Source organism: Magnolia sinica, chromosome 11 (assembly GCF_029962835.1).
Source record: "Magnolia sinica isolate HGM2019 chromosome 11, MsV1, whole genome shotgun sequence".
Taxonomy (NCBI): domain Eukaryota; kingdom Viridiplantae; phylum Streptophyta; class Magnoliopsida; order Magnoliales; family Magnoliaceae; genus Magnolia; species Magnolia sinica.
In genome coordinates, this window is record NC_080583.1 from 26,035,003 (window position 1) to 26,048,315 (window position 13,313).

A 13,313-nucleotide genomic window follows, 5' to 3' on the forward strand; every position below is an offset into this window, starting at 1 on the left:
TTGGGTGCGAAGCCCTCCCTTCATCAAAGGGCTAACTATCGTGGTGCGAAAACACAATGATCCCGATTCGCCCTCATCCTCTACCATCTCTATTTCTCATCTCCTACCACCATCCGTGCTTCAAATCTGTCCTTTATTGCAACAGTTTTCCTCTTTACAGTAGACTTCTAGATTCTGGCCCTGCAGGAGGGTTGAAACTTCGGCGAAGCACCACGCACAGACCGCGCATCCAATCGACACAAAACTTGGAGGTTTTGAAGCCCTCCCTTGGCCTACCAGAGCCAAGGAGGCGCTTTCAGCATTCGGCGCCCCCTTGCACATGCGGCCAGACCCTTGCGCACGTGCGACAGGCCTGGCCCGCTGTCCACGCATGGGGACTATCTCTAGGTTCAAATTTTCGCTTATTTTACTCATCTCATATCTATTTTCCCTAACTCTAACCATAGATTGCATTACTTTCAATTTATTTGCCCCTTTTCTTACCCTAAGGTTCTTTAAATTAGAATTGGTAAATCCCTTGGATTAGGGACTGATTGTTGTGCATGTGTGGATGATTTTTATTCCCTTTGAGTATCGTTTGGTCCATAATTTTACTGATCCAGCCCTAGCTTGTGTAGGCCTGGACCCACATAGATTCCCCTTGCTTGAATGTTTGAACTTTTGTGTGGGATGTGGAATTTTATGTGATTGTTTCTGAATTAGTATAATCTAAAGCCTGAGATCTTGTATATCATATTTAATTTTCATATCCTGCATCAAATTTGGTATCAGAGCTTAGGGTTCTTATAGGGGAATGCATTACATGTTTAGGGTTTAGTTGTTTATGTCCAGTACGCATCAATTCTCATCATATATGACTGTTTAGAGGTCCATAAACCCTGACATAAGCTGATGAAATTTTCTGTTATCCCCTTACTTGAATTATTTTAAAAACTAACTTAGCTTTCTATTTCTAGGTTTAGAAACTTTCCTTTTCTATTTTTAGAAACTAATTTTCTTTCCTTTTCTGTTTTTAAAAACTTTCCTTTTTTGTTTTTAGAAACTAGGTTGCTTTCTTATAAAATCTTTCCTAATTTGTTTTTAGAAACTTTCCTTTTTTGTTGTTAGAAACTAGGTTGTTTCTTAAAAAAAAAAAACATGGAACATTTGCAATTTTGACAACTATATTGCTGGATTTTAATAGCACTACGTAGTTTCCCTCATATAGAGTCTCATAGGATCATTTAGTCCCATTTAATTGCATATAGTTGTAGTAGTAGAAAGGGCTTAGGTGGAGTTAGCAGTTGTATGCCCACACGTACGGGTCGTGGTTTTGGTTTGCACCCTGCACTAAACATGGAGCAACTACAAGAATCAGTAAACAAGTTAACCCAGCGGGTTGAATCTTTGAGTAAGCGCTTGGAACAACGCATAGATCAACGGCTTGACCAACTTAATGATAGCGTTACCCAACTAAAGGCCTCCCTCGGAGCAAATATCCAATCTCAGGCAAGTGGTCATGAGATTAGACCAAGGAATGGAGGTGGCCAAGGAATTGGTCATGGGCGCGCACCTGTGCACCCACACCGCGAGGGACATCATGATCAATATGACCCAGATGCGCAACTCCTCAAGGGAGTTAGAGTAGACGCTCCTACGTTTGATGGCCACTTGGACCCTAAAGTCTTTTTAGATTGGTTGGCGGATATGGACCACTATTTTGAGTGGTATGATATGACGGATGTTTGTCGAGTCCGATTCGCTAAGATGAAACTTATGGGCCAAGCAAAGAGGTTTTGGGCAACGGTAGAGTGAAAGAAAGAAAGAGCGAGGGAACTTCCAATAGTCCATTGGGGAGAAATGAAAGAAACACTTAATGAGAAGTACCTCCCTTTCTCTTATCGCTTACGGTTGATTGAGGAGTGGCAGTCTGTTCGACAGGCTTCCATGAGTGTTGCTGACTATATTGAGAAGTTCGAAGAGTACTTGACCAGCTGCGAGGTTGATGAGGACTCCGTACTTACCCTTGCTCGTTTTAAAACAGGCCTCCGTCCTGACATTAGGATCAGTGTTGTCATGTGCGATCGCATATGCGCATATTTTTGGGGCGATTACATATGCGGCAGTGGCATATGTGATCCCTGCACATATGCGATCGCATATACCACATGTGCCAGCATATGCGATGTATGCGATCGCATAATGGCCAACGGTCAGATTTCTGACCCTTTTTTGACCGTTTTTTTTTTATCCGGATTTTTTTTCTCTATAAATATGCATTTTAAGCATTCCTAGAGGCAAAAAAAGCTCAAACTCTCTCTCTATTCTCTATTTCTCTTACTACATCCTCTCTTACATATTTCTAATTCTAACTTCTAAGCACTCTACAATCTACATTATACATCCACTCCTCTCCATCCATATTTCATTTCTATATTTCTTTTCTTTTCCTTCAACTTTCAAGAATCAAGAATCAAGGAAGGGTACGAGAATCAAGAATCAAGAATCCAAGATAAATGATACATTATACCATCCATATTCAAGAATCAAGATTCAAGAGTCAAGAGACTCCTTTCTAATCTCCATCCATTGAATTGATTGAACTCTCTTTCTAGTTTCTACTTTCTAGTTCAATCAAGATTCAAGGGAACATACATAACATCACTCTCTATTTCTATTTCTCATTTTCATTTAGAGTTTTATATTTCATAATATCCAAGTTCTAACTAAGTTTTCAAAGTTCTAACTTCTAAGTTTCTAATTCTACTAACTTCTTTCTATCATTTTTTTTTATTTTGTTTGTTAATTGATTTGTTACTTTGTTAGTTGTTAGTTGTTACAACTTACAAGTTTAAAGTTACAACTTACAAGTGACAAGTTACAACTTACAAATTACATCTTACAAGTTACAACTTACAAGTTACAAGTTACAACAAGAATTCAAGATCAATACTCAAGTGAAGGGGCAAAGGTAAAGAGAAGACAAGTAGACAACTTAGACAAGAATTTGGAAGTTGAAAGTTGGAAGTTGGGAACCTCTTTTAGATTTGTAATTTTAATTTTATTTGTGTGTAAATCTCTCTCTCTCTCTCTCTCTCTCTCTCTCTCTCTCTACAAGTGTAACTCAACTCTCTCTCTTTTTCTCATTTTCTTTTCCCTCTTCTTCTCCCTTTCTACAAGTGTAAGTGTGTAACTCAACTCTCTCTCTCCCTCTTCTTCTCCCTTTCTAGTTTCTACAAGTGTAAGTGTGTGTGTAAGTGTAAGTGTAACTCTCTCTCTCTCTATATCTCTCGCACTCTCTCTCTCTCTATATCTCTCGCTCTCTCTCTCTCTCTCTCCCAAGTCCCATCTCTTTAGGCTCTTTAGTCTTTACTCTTACTTACTCTTAGATCTACTTCTTTCTTACTTCTTAGTTCTTCTTCTTAGTCTCTTACTTTATTTTAGTTTTCTTTTTATTTGTAGTTTACTTAATAGTTTCTAGTTAGTAGCTAGCTAGTTACTTTTCAGTGCTAGGATACTAGCAAGTAGCAAGTGGCAATCAATAATACACACACCACCATCCACCATCATAATGTCTTCTTTCCAATCTTCCTCTTTGAAGCTCAAGTCGAATGACCCAAGTTGGAAGTATGGGCACTACCATAGTACTACCGAAAAGACTCACATATTATGTGAGTTATGTGGGTATGTGAGTTCCGGTGGCATTGCAAGGCACAAGCAACACCTTGCACATTTACCGGGGTCAAATATAAAAGAACGCGACAAAATTACTCCAGAAATCCGAAGGGAGATCGTGAAGTATATGAAAAAACAATCAAAAAAGAAATACGATAGTGCCCTACGTCAGGAGGAATATATGGAACAAGATGCATATGAAGATATAAATGTAGTTAATGTTAGATGAAGCTAGTCCTACTCCCCCTACTTCGACAGGCCGGTTTAGACCACAAGTACAACCATCGAAAAGAGCCCAAGGGCATGGGCCCATAGACAGATGGTGTAGACCACACCCTGAGGATGTGGTCGACCAAAGGGGTAGACGGAAAGGGTCGGCTCAAACAACTTTAAAGAACCGGTATAAACAAAAAGATAGGAAAACCACAATTCAATATATTGCTAAGTGGTTTTACCAAACCGACATTGCTTTCAACGCCGTTAAATCGAAAAGCTTCAAGGTAATGATTGAGGCTATAGGTCAATTTGGACCTGGGCTTAAACCCCCTTCATATCATGAAATGAGGGAGACATGCCTAAAAACTGAAGTTGAATATACACAATCCTTTATAGCTGAATATAGGGAATCATGGAAAATATATGGTTGTTCACTAATAGCTGATGGATGGACCGATAGATCCGGTCGGTCTCTCATTAACTTTTTGGTAAATTGTCCAGCTGGGATAATGTTCTTGAAGTCAGTGGATGCGCCGGGCCATTCACACACAAGAGAATATTTGTTTAACTTACTAGATAGTGTAGTTGAAGAAATAGGTGAGGACTACGTTGTACAAGTAATTACAGATAACGCAGCCTCGTATGTAATGGTCGGTCGTCTTCTTATGGAGAAGAGGCGACGTTTATTTTGGACCCCCTGTGTGGCCCATTGTATTGATTTTATATTAGAAGCTATAGGTAGATTATTTATAAATGTGATTGCAGGGGCTAGAAGAATTACGGTCTTTATGTACAAACACGCCCTTCTTCTCAGTCAAATGAGAAAACACATTGGGGGTAACTTGCTACGTCCAGCAGTCACCCGTTTCGCTACAACCTTTTTAACACTACAAAGGCTACATGTAAAGAAATCAGAACTTAGAAACTTTGCAGTGTCGATCGATTTTACAAGTGGGCCTTGGTCAAAGAAGGCTGAAGGGAAACGGGTTCAACAAACAATTCTTTCTTAAAGTTTTTGGACTCAAGTGGTAAAGGTGTTAAAATCATCCGAACCCTTAGTCACTGGGTTGCGATTGGTGGATGAGGATGAGAAGCCCACAATGGGCTACATATATGATGCGATGGAGAGGGCGAAAAATAAGATCATGGACTATTTTAACTATAGAGACCGTGATTACAAGCCAATTTTAAATATTATAGATAGAAGATGGGGCAGCCAAATGTCATCCCCATTGTATTCGGCTGCTTACATCTTTAACCCGGCCCGGCCTGTTTATTCGCTTCTGCTGATCCGCAGAAGCACTAACTATGCATATGGTTGGATTTATTGATGTCTTGGAAAGAATGATTCCAGATAGAGGAGAACAGGACAAGATCTCAACTTTGTTGGACTTCTACATAAAAAGTGAAGGGATATTCTCAAGGGATATCGTAATAAGACATCGGACAATGAAATTACCAATAAGTACTTCTATGAATGAATGTTAGTGTACTGTCAACTGTGTACTGAACTCTTACAAAAAGTTTTTATACCAAGTGTCTGTAAGAGACTAAGACTCTAACCTATACTTAAACTGTTTTTCTCAGCTGACTGGTGGGCTGCCTATGGAGTTGACCCGAACAGGAAGGATCCAGATCTAAAGAAGCTGGCTATGAAGATTCTTGGACTCACGTGTTCTGCCAGTGGTTACGAGCGCAATTGGAGCACGTTTGAGGCAGTAAGTTTAGACTGTTTAGTAATTGCTTTTTTTTTGTAAACTTTAATTTTTTAGTGACGTAAGCTAAATTAATTACCTAAATAGCTAATGTCAAATGTGCTTTCTTTCTTGCAAATTCAAACCAAGAAAAGGAATCGCCTTAAGCAAAAAAAGCTCAACGACTTGGTTTTCATTCAATACAATCAAAAATTGCGAGAACAATTCCAAAGTAGAAAAGAAAAGCCCGGTTTCTTTCACTCTATCTGCTTAGATGAGTTGGATGCAGATAACGAGTGGCTCGTAGAGACAGAGGACCCGGTATTTGCTGGAGAGGAGCTGACATGGGCACAAGTTGAAGATGCCGCATATGTATCGACACCTGGTGAAGGTAGTAGTACCACTCGAAGGTGAAGGACAAGGGGAGCTGGGGGGAGAGTAGTAGTCGTCAACCCGTTGATGAGATTGAGGAGATTGAAGAAGGAGAAGGTGATAATGATGATCAAGCTGAAGATCATCCACCATTGGATATTGATGAAATATTAGTACGTACAGATGATGAAGAAACGGAAGAAGAAGAAGTGTATGTGGAAGAAGGAGATGACTCGAATGATGATGGTGGTGGTGGTGGTGGTGGTGGTGGTGGTGGACCTGGTGGTGATATGCTACAATGGCTACTAGATCAATGTATATGATTAATGATTATTGATTAAATAAATAATAAATACATAACTTCTCAATTTTGTTTAATGCTTGTCTCATAAGTCTAAGTGTGTTGATGTTGATGTTGTTGATTGTTGATAACTTGATATTGAATTATTAATAACTTGATATATTATGTATCATGTACATGTAGTGTTGAATGTTGAATATGGATATTTGATATTTCATATTTCATATTTGATTTTGTTAAATGTAAAATGTTAATTGTTAAGATTTAAGAAGTTAACTATATTGTAATTTGTAAATGTATCATTATCATAATTCATATGAATGTAATTGGTTGGTTTTATTTTTTTTTACTTAAATTAAATGTATTTCATGTCCCAATGACATACAATAATTTATTTTGATTTTTCTGATTTTTTTTCTGATTTTTCTGATTTTTTTTTAAATTTTTTGAAAAAATCCAAAAAAAAAAAAATATATGCGACCGCATATGCGATTGTGCGATCGCATATGCTATTTGACAACATTGATTAGGAGAGAGTTGTTCGCCAAAGATATAGACACTATTAAACAATTGTATCAAGTAGTGTTAGACGTCGAGCAATATCTCAAAGCTCTGTGGGAAGGCGGTTTGACTTTCGCGAGTCCAATGCTAAGGCCAACTCCTCTGGGGCTAAACCTAACACTAGATACCAAAACAAACCTTCTAACAATTTTCAGCCCAGGCACAAGGATGATAAGGGCAAAGAAATTGTCGGGTCTAGCTCACGTGAAAGTGGAGCAACTAAGTGTTTTAGGTGTCAGGGGTTTGGTCACTTTGCCCACCAGTGCGCCACGAGAGAGGGCACCAAAGTATTCCTTATTGATAGGTAAGTAGTAGTACACCCCAATGTTGTCATGTGCGGTCGCATATGCGAATATGCAATCGCATATGCGCATATATTTGGCCCGATCGCATATGCGATGTATGCGATCGCATACTGCATATATTGGCCAACGGTTAGATTTCTGACCGTTTTTTTAAAAAAAAAAAAATCCGGATTTTTACTCTATACATATGCATTCTAAGCATTCCTATTTAGAAAAAAGCTCAAACTCTCTCTCTATTCTCTATTTCTCTTACTACATCCTCTCTTACTAAGCACTTTACATTTTACAAATTACAATCTACATTCTACATTCCATCCACTCCTCTCCATCCATATTCCATTTCCATATTTCTTTTCTTTTCTTTTCTTTCAACTTTCAAGAATCAAGAGGGTACAACAAGAATCAAGAATCAAGAATCCAAGATACATGATACATGATACATCATTCATACCATCCATATTCAAGAATCAAGATTCAAGATTCAAGATCAAGAGTCAAGACAAGAGTCAAGAGACTCCTCGCTCCTCTAGTCCTCTCCAATCTCCATCCACTAAGTTTTCTAAGTTCTAACTTCTAAGTTCTAAGTTTCTAATTCTAAGTTTCTAACAACTTCTTTCTATCATTTTTTTTTTTTAATATTTTGTTTGTTAATTGATTTGTTAGTTGTTACTTTCTTAATTGTTAGTTGTTACAAGACAACTTACAAGTTTGAAGTTACAACTTACAACTTACAAGTGAAGTGACAAGACAAGTTACAACTAACATTACAAGACTACAAGTTACATCTTACAACTTACAACTTACAACTTACAACAAGTTACAACTTACAACAAGATTTCAAGATTACAAGTACAAGACTACAAGTTGAAGTTAGTCTAGTTACAACAAGATTTGAAGTTGGGAACCTCTTTTAGATTTGTTAGTTGTTACTTGTTACATTTGTAATTTTACTTTTATTTGTGTGTAAATCTCTCTCTCTCTCTCTCTCTCTCTCTCTCTCCTTTTCTCTTTCTACAAGTGTAAGTGTGTAACTCAACTCTCTCTTTTTCTCATTTTCTTTTCCCTCTTATTCTCCCTTTCTACAAGTGTAAGTGTGTAAGTGTAACTCAACTCTCTCTCTCCCTCTTCTTCTCCCTTTCTAGTTTCTACAAGTGTAAGTGTGTAAGTGTAAGTGTGTAACTCTCTCTCTCTCTCTCTCTCTCTCTCTCTCTCTCTCTCTCTCTCTCTCTCTCTCAAGTCCCATCTCTTTAGGCTCTTTAGTACTCTCTACTCTTACTTGCTCTCTTAGATTTACTTCTTACTTCTTAGTTCTTCTTCTTATACTTCTTAGTCTCTTACTTTACTTTTCTTTTTATTTGTAGTTTACTTTCTAGTTTCTAGTTAGTAGCTAGCTAGTTACTTTTTAGTGCTAATAATACACACACACCACCACTATCCACCATCATAATGTCTTCTTCCCAATCTTCCTCTTTGAAGCCCAAGTCGAATGACCCGGGTTAGAAGTATGGGCACTACCATAGTACTACCGAAAAGACTCATATAGTATGTGAGTTATGTGGGTTTGTGAGTTCCGGTGGCATTGCAAGGCACAAGCAACACCTTGCACATTTACCGGGGTCAAATGCAAAAGCATGCGACAAAATTACTCCAGAAATTCGAAGAGAGATCGTGGAGTATATGGAAAAACAATCAAGGAAGAAATACGATAGTGCCCTACGTCAGGAGGAATATATGGAACAAGATGCATATGAAGATATAAATGTAGTTAATGTAGATGAAGCTAGTCCCACTCCCCCTACTTCAACAGGCCGGTCTAGACCACAAGTACAACCATCGAAAAGAGCCCAAGGGCATGGGCCCATAGATAGATGGTGTAGACCACACCCCGAGGATGTGGTCGACCAAAGGGGTAGAGGAAAAGGGCCGACTCAAACAACTTTAGAGAACTGGTATAAACAAAAAGATAGGAAAACCACAATTCAATATATTGTTAAGTGGTTTTACCAAACCGGCGTTGCTTTCAACGCCGTTAAATCGAAAAGCTTCAAGGTAATGATTGAGGCTATAGGTCAATTTGGACCTGGGCTTAAACCTCCTTCATATCATGAAATGAGGGAGACATACCTAAAAACTGAAGTTGAATATACACAATCCTTCATAGCTGAATATAGGGAATCATGGAAAATATATAGTTGTTCACTAATGGCCAATGGATGGACCGATAGATCCGGTCGGTCTCTCATTAACTTTTTGGTAAATTGTCCAGCTGGGACAACGTTCTTGAAGTCAGTGGATGCGTCGGGCCATTCACACACAGGAGAATATTTGTTTAACTTACTAGATATTGTAGTTGAAGAAATAGGTGAGGACTACGTTGTATAAGTAATTACAGATAACGCAGCCTCGTATGTAATGGCTGGTTGTCTTCTTATGGAGAAGAGGCGACGTTTATTTTGGACCCCCTGTGCGGCCCATTGTATTGATCTTATGTTAGAAGATATAGGTAGATTATTTATAAACGTGATTACAAGGGCTAGAAGAATCACAATTTTTATATACAAACACACCCTTCTTCTCAGTCGAATGAGAAAACACATTGGGGGTAACTTGCTACGTCCAGCAGTTACCCGTTTCTCTACAGCCTTTTTAACACTACAAAGGCTACATGCAAAGAAATCAGAACTTAGAAGCTTTGTAGTGTCGGCCAATTTTACAAGTGGGCTTTGATCAAAGAAGGCTGACGGGAAACGGGTTCAACAAACAATTCTTTCTCTAAGTATTTGGACTCAGGTGGTAAAGGCGCTAAAATCATCCGAGCCCTTAGTCTCTGTGTTGTGATTGGTGGACGGGGATGAGAAGCCCGCAATGGGCTACATATATGATGCGATGGAGAGGGTGAAAAATAAGATCATGGACCATTTTAACTATAGAGACCGTGATTACAGGCCAATTTTAGATATTATAGATAGAAGATGGGGCAGCCAAATGTCATCCCCATTGTATTGGCTGCTTACATCCTTAACTCAGCCTGTTTATTCGCTTCTGCTGATCCAGCAGAAGCACTAACTATGCATATGGTTGGATTTATTGACGTCTTGGAAAGAATGATTCCAGATAGAGAAGAACATGACAAGATCTCAACTTTGCTGGACTTCTACACAAAAAGTGAAGGGATATTCTCAAGGGATATCGTAATAAAACATCGGACAATGAAATTACCCAGTAAGTACTTCTATGAATGAATGTTAGTGTACACTGTCAACTATGTACTGAACTCTTACAAAAAGTTTTTCTATAAAGTGTCTCTAAGAGATCTAACGATTCTAACCTATACTTAAACTATTTTTCTCAGCTGACTGGTGGGCTGCCTATGGAGTGGACCCAAACAGGAAGGATCCAGTTCTAAAGAAGCTGGCTATGAAGATTCTTGGACTCACGTGTTCTGCCAGTGGTTGCGAGCACAATTGGAGCACGTTTGAGTCAGTAAGTAAAAGTTTAAACTGTTTAGTAATTGTTTTGTTTTTTTGTAAACTTTAATTTTTTAGTAGCGTAAGCTAAATTAATTACCTAAATAGTTAATGCCAAATGTGCTTTCTTTCTTGCAGATTCATACCAAGAAAAGGAATCGCCTTAAGAAAAAAAAGCTCAACGATTTGGTTTTCGTTCAATACAATCAAAAATTGCGAAAACGATTCCGAAGTAGGAAAGAAAAGCCCGGCTTCTTTGACTCTATCTGCTTAGATGAGTTGGATGCAGATAACGAGTGGCTCGTAAAGACGGAGGACCCGGTATTTGCTGTAGAGGATCTGACATGGGCACAAGTTGAAGATGCCGCATATGGATTGACACCTAGTGAACGTAGTAGTACCACTCGAAGGCGAAGGACAGGGGGAAGCCGGGGGCGAGTAGTAGCCGTCAACCCGTTGATGAGATTGAGGAGATTGAAGAAGGAGAAGGTGATAATGATGATCAAATTGAAGATCATCCACCATTGGATGTTGATGAAGTATTAGTACGTATATATGACGAATAAACGGAAGAAGAAGAAGTGTATGTGGAAGAAGGAGATGACTCGAATGATGATGATGATGATGGTGGTGGTGGTGGTGGACCTGGTGGTGGTGCCACAATGGATGCTAGATCAATGTATATCATGAATCATGATTATTGATTAGATAAATAATAAATACATAACTTCTTAATTTTGTTTAATGGTTGTCTCATAAGTCTAAGTGTGTTGATGTTGTCGATTGTTTGTTGATAACTTGATATTGAATCATTGATAACTTGATATATTATGTATTGTATCACTATCATAGTATCATGTACATGTAGTGTTGAATGTTGAATATGGATATTTGATATTTCATATTTCATATTTGTTAATTGTTATTGTTAAATGTAAGTATGTAATGTAACTACTACCTAAAATGTTAATTGTTAATGTTACTTAAGATCATTTAAGAAGTTAATTATATTGTAATTTGTAAATTACTAAATTGTAAATGTATGATGTATGATGTATCAACTATCATGTATGGAGTATAGTTTTTTTTTTTTTTTACTTAAATTAAATGTATTTCATGTCCCAATGACATATAATAATTTATTTTGATTTTTCTAATTTTTTTTGAATTTTTTCTGATTTTTCTGATTTTTTTTTCATTTTTTGAAAAAATTGCGAAAAAAACAATAATAATATGCGACCGCATATGCGATTGTGCGATCGCATATGCAATCGCATAGGATCGCATATGCTATTTGACAACACTCGTACCCCCAGAGAGTGACGGTGAAGAGGAAGAATATAAACCCGTGAAGAACACGATCTTCTATACTTATGCAAAATATGGAGAAAAGAGCTGTAAGATGATCCTGGATAGTGGTAGTTGTAACAACGTGGCATCAACTAGCACTGTGAGCCGTTTGGGCTTAAAGCTAGAAGCCCATCCTCAACCCTATAGAGTCTCCTGGGTTGATAAAACTTCCATTCCAGTCTCGCACCATTGTCTTGTTCCAATCCAGTTTGGGTCATATAAACACACACTTTGGTGTGATGTTGTTCCCATGGATGTTGGCCATATCATTCTGGGTAGACCATGGCTCTATGACAGGGATGTTACCATATTTGGTAGTTCAAATGTGTGTACATTCTAGTTCGAGGGCAAGAAGGTCAAGCTAAATCCGCTGCCACTCAAGAACACTACTGGAAAGGAGTCCACCACACAAAGTGGTGTGAACGGCTCAAAAGAATTGAAGGAGTCGAAGTCCAAGTCCAAACCTCTCCATATTCTGAATGCCAAAGACTTTGAGCGAGAAACAGATGCGGACTCGATGGTATACGCCCTTGTGGCTAAGGAGAGTGTACTAGAAGCTAATGTAGAGTTACCCGTCGGGCCATTCAGGCAGTGCATGAGTTTCGTGATGTCTTTCCTGATTATCTACCGAATGAGCTTCCCCCTATAAGGGATATATAGCATGCCATTGATTTAATCCATGGGACGACTCTACTAAACCTCCCACATTACAGAATGAACCCAAAAGAGCACGCTGAGTTAAAGAGGCAGATTGATGAGCTCCTAGAGAAGGGTTTCATTTGAGAGAGCATGAGCCTGTGTGCCGTGCCCGCCCTTCTTACACCTAAGAAGGATGGCACATGAAGGATGTGTGTTGATAGTAGGGCCATCAACAAAATCACAATCAAGTATCAATTTCCCATACCGCGTCTTGATGACATGTTGGATATGATGGCCAATGCTACTATCTTCTAAAAAATTGACCTCGAAAGTGGTTATCACTAAATCCGTGTACGCCCTAGTAATGAGTGGAAAACGAGTGGCTAGTTATGCCTTTTGGGTTAACTAACGCCCCAAGCACTTTCATGCGTGTGATGACCCAAGTGTTGAGGCCCTTCATGGGGAAGTTCTGGTCGTATACTTTGATGATATCTTGATTTATAGCATGGCCAAGGAACAACACCTCAACCATTTGAGACAGGTTTGTGGGATCCTTAGAGCCGAGAAATTGTACGCCAACCTAAAGAAGTGTACGCTTTTGTCTAGTATTGTTATCTTCTTAGGTTTTATTGTGCCGGCTGAGGGCGTATCGGCAGATCCCAAGAAGGTCAAGGCCATAATCAATTGGCCTGAACCCCGCAATATTCATGAGGTGCGCAACTTTCACGGCTTAGCCACCTTCTATATGCGGTTC

At 38.7% G+C, this 13,313-nt stretch overlaps 1 protein-coding gene across 2 annotated transcripts in view; it reads right to left on the bottom strand.

Annotated features, from left to right (window-relative positions):
* The window catches only part of LOC131218972 (mitotic checkpoint protein BUB3.1-like), a 36,810-nt gene that overhangs the window by 16,477 nt on the left and 7,020 nt on the right, over positions 1 to 13,313 (bottom strand). The gene's annotated exons all lie outside the window — the stretch shown is intronic.